The sequence below is a fragment of the Lipotes vexillifer genome, unplaced genomic scaffold (genome assembly GCF_000442215.2).
Source record: "Lipotes vexillifer unplaced genomic scaffold, Lipotes_vexillifer_v1.1 scaffold226, whole genome shotgun sequence".
NCBI lineage: Eukaryota > Metazoa > Chordata > Mammalia > Artiodactyla > Lipotidae > Lipotes > Lipotes vexillifer.
The window spans coordinates 1,676,080-1,680,477 of NW_006776934.1; positions in this window are offsets into that span (position 1 = coordinate 1,676,080).

The window sequence follows — 4,398 nt, forward strand, 5'->3', positions numbered from 1 at the left end:
TACAGCTTTGTTCTTTTTTCTCAAGAATTACTTTGTCAATTCAGGGTTTTTCATAGTTCATTATGAATTTTAAGTTCATTTGTTCTAGTTCTGCAAAAAATGTTCCTGGTATTTTGATATGTATTGTGCTAAATCTGTAGATTGCTTTGGGTACTATGGATATTTTAACATTATTAATTCTTCCAATCTGAGAACACAAGATATCTTTCCATTTTGTTGTATCACCTTCAATTTCCTTACTCAATGTTTTATAATTTTTGGAGTATAAATCCTTCACCTCCTTGGTTAAGTTTATTCCTAGATATTTTATATTTTATGATTCAATTTTAAGCTGGATTTTTTTAAACTTTCTTTTTTTCCAAGTTCATTATTAGCATATAGAAAAACAACAGATTTCTTTATGTTAATCTTGTATCCTGCAATTTTACTGAGTTCATTTATTAGTTCTAGTATTTTTTTTTTGGTTGAGACTTTAGGATTTTCTACATATAGTGTCATGTCATCTGCAAATAATGACAAATTTACTTCATCCTTTCCAATTTGGATGCTTTTTATTCCTTTTTCATGTCTGATTGCTAAGGCTAAGACTTCCAATACTTTGTTAAATATAAGTGGTGAGATTAGGCATACTTGTCTTGCTCCTGACTTTAGAGGAAAGACATTCAATCTTTCACTGTTGAATATGATGTTAGCTATGGTTTTGACATAAATGGCCTTTATTATGTTGAAATATGTTCCCTCTACACCAACTTTCATGAGAGTTTTTACTATTAATGGATGTTGAATTTTGTCAAATGCTTTTTTTGAGTCTATTGAGATGATCGTGTGATTTTTATCCTTTCTTTTGTAAATGTGGTTTATCATATTGATTGATTTGCAAGTATTGAACCATCCTTGCATCCCTGGAATAAATCCCACTTGATCATATTATATGATCCTTTTAATATATGGTTGAATTCAGTTTGCTAATATTTTGTTGAGGATTTTTGCATCTATATTCATCAAAGATATTGTCCCTTAATTATTTTTTTTCTTTTTTGTGGTGTCTTTGTCTGATTTTGCTATCAGGATAATGGTTGCTTTGTGGGATGAATTTTGGAGTGTTTTCTTCTCTTCAATTTTTGTGAAAAGTTTGAGAAGGATAGGTCTAAGTTCTTCATATGTTTGGTAAAATTCCCTAGTGAAGCCATCTGGGTCTGAAATGTAGATCGCTGGGAGAATTTTTTAGTGTATGTGTGTGTGTGTGTGTGTGTGTGTGTGTGTGTGTGTGTTGTTTTGTTTTATTTTACAGATTCTATTTCACTTCTAGTGAACAGTGTCTTCAAATTGTTTGTTTCTTCTTTACTCAGTTTTGGCAGGCTATACATGTCTATAAATTTCCATTTCTCCCTTTATACCTGCTTGTATTTGCTTTATATATTTAGGTGCTCTTGTATTTGGTTAATATATGTGAACAAGTGTAATATCCTCTTCTTGTACTTATCCTTTTATCATTATATAATGCCTGATTTGTCTTTTGTTAAAGACTTTGTTTTAAAGTCTATTTTGTCTGATATGAGTATTGCTACTGCTGCTTTCTTACTGTTTCTGTTTGCATGAAATATCTTTTTCCATCCTCATTTTCAGTCTGTGTGTGTCTTTAGCTCTGAAGTGAGTGTCATGATAGCAGTATATACATGGGTCTTGTTTTTAATCCAATCAGTCACCTTATGCCTTTTGATTGGAGCATTTAGTCCATTGACATGTAAATTAATTATTGACAGGTATATACTTATTGCCATATTATTACTTGTTTTCCAGTTGTTTTGTAGTTCTCTACTCAGTTTTTCTTTTGTTTCTTCCCTTTTCATTTGTTTCATGATTTTCTGTAGTGTTATGCTTGTGTTCCTTTCTTTTTGGTTTTTGTGTATCTATTGTATGTTTTTGATTCGTGGTTACCATGGGGTTCATATATGTTGACCTATATCTACTTATTTTAAAGTGGTAGTCATTTAAATTCAAACACATTCTAAAAGACCTACATTTTTTGCTCTGCTTCCCCCCACTTTGTGTTTTTGATGTCTTACTTTTCATCTTCATGTTTATCCCCTTTAATTTTAAATGATAATCTTGCTGAGCAGAGTATCCTAGGTTGCAGGTTTTCCCTTTCAGCATTTTGAATATATCATGCCACTCCCTTCTGGTCTGCAAAGTTTCTGTAGAAAAATCAACTGATAACCTTTTGGGGGTTACCTTGTATATGACTCTTTTTTTCTCTTACTGCCTTTAGAATTCTCTCTTTAACTCTTGCCATTTTAATTATGATATAATTATGGTGTTAGTCCATTTGGATTCATCTTATTTGGGACCTCTGTTCTTCATATACCTGGATATCTGTTTCCTTTTTAGGTTGGGGATATTTTCAGCCATAATTTCATCAAATACATTTTCCAATCTCTTCTCTCCATCTTAACCTTCTGGGACCCCTGTAATGTGAATGTTGATACACTTGATGTTATCCCAGAGATCTCTTAAACTGTTCTCATTTTTTGGATTTGTTTTTCTTTTTGCTCTTCTGAATGGATGATTTCTATTTTTCCCTCTTCCAGATCATTCATGTGTTCTTCTGTATCACTTAGTTGGCTGTCCTTCTAGTGTTTTTATCATTTCATTTACTGTATTCTTCAGTTATGACTGGTTCTTTTTTATATTTTCTAGTTCCTTGTTAAAATTCTCACTGTATTCATATATTCTTTTCTCTAACTCAGTTAGCATCTTTATTACTAGTGCTTTAAATTCTTTATCTGGTAAGTTATTTAATTTTGTTTAGTAATTTACTTTTTCAGGGGTTTTCTCTTGCTCTTTCAATTGAGACCAGTTCTTCTGTTTGCTCATTTTGCTTAACGTTTTTAGGTGAAAGAGTTACCCATTGCATTCTTGAAGCAGTGTCCTTATGTGGGAGCATCCCTATATAGTCTGCACATTCTCAGGCTTTGGTGGAAGATCTGGATTTGATGTGAACACAAGTAATGTTTTTCCTCAGGGAGTGCTGGCAGCTATCACATTAGTAGGAGGTGGGGCTGGAGGAGGGACTAGGGTCCAGAGCCATGTGTGAGGTGGGGTTTCCCTATGCTCAGTGGCCATCACCTCCTTATCAGGAGCGAGGGCAGATCCCAAGTTGCTGGAGCAGAAGCCCTTAGGGTCAGGTCCAAGCTGACTCTGTTCCCTTCAAATGTGTGCTTTCTCCTCTCCCAACCCCAGCACCCCAGCCCCAGAGGGGAGCAGTGCTGGAATAGGAGGGGTCTGTGTGAGCTCTTGGCTTGTGATGGAGTGAAGGCTCTGGTGGTCTAGCCACAGACAGAGATTCAGGCTGCCTCTGATGCACTGCCCATGCAAGTACCAGTAATGGCTTTTCCTTCTCCATTCAGACACTGCTTTCGGTCAAAGTGTGTCCCATGGCCAAACTCTATCCTCAGTTTTGGCAGCCCTTGCTCCAGTGTGGACCTGTGACATGAAGTAAACAGTGCTGGAGCATTTGCTCAGCTTAGGCTGGGGTGTATGATCGGTGGTTGCAGGAAACTGAGCAGTCACTAGAGCATTTTCAATCCACCATCTCTGCCCCACCTCTGGAACAAGTCAGTGTGCATGTGCTCCTCACAAGTCAGTGCAAGCTTCCCATAGCTGTCCTGTTAGTCCCACTGGCCCACAAATCAAACAAGGGCACTCATATTCCCTGCATCAGACTCCATGTCTGTGGACATCCCACATGTGGTTCAGCCTGCTCCCTCCCCAGGTCAGTTATGCATCCCTGTGATCTCCCTTTCCCTCTAAGACCCCTCACAGACACACATATCCTTACCTGATTTCTTCTCTTCCCTTCCTACCCAATTCCATGTGGATCTTTCTTACAGCCTTGGTTGTACAGCAGTCTTTCTGTCAGTTTCCAGTTAGTTTTCAGTGAGAATGCTCCATGTGTATGTGTATTTTTGATGTGTTCATGGGGGGAAGTGAGTTCCAAGCCCTCCAACTATGCCATCTATCTCTTCACATTACTTTTGTGAGTGAAGAATGTTGCCTGCCATATCAGTAAACAAAGGATGTTGCAGCCAACAAGCCATCAAGCCATCACATTACAGCTGTCCCAAAGGTGAGCCCTGAGGGAACTCAGGATAGAAACAGGATGCCTGCCATTGAGCCATAAGCCACTGCATCCACCCTCAAATGGTGCACCCTGAAGAGGCTCAGGATGGGAAAACACAGGATACTGGCCACAGATAGCTGAGGTACATATCAGAGGAATGGTTTCAATAAGACCAGACTTTTATATCTTCCCATACCTAGAAAAGTGCTAATTTCTTATCTTGAGATATCTGTTTTTTTTCTTGTTTTCTTTTCTTTTTTTTTTTTTTTTTTTTTTGT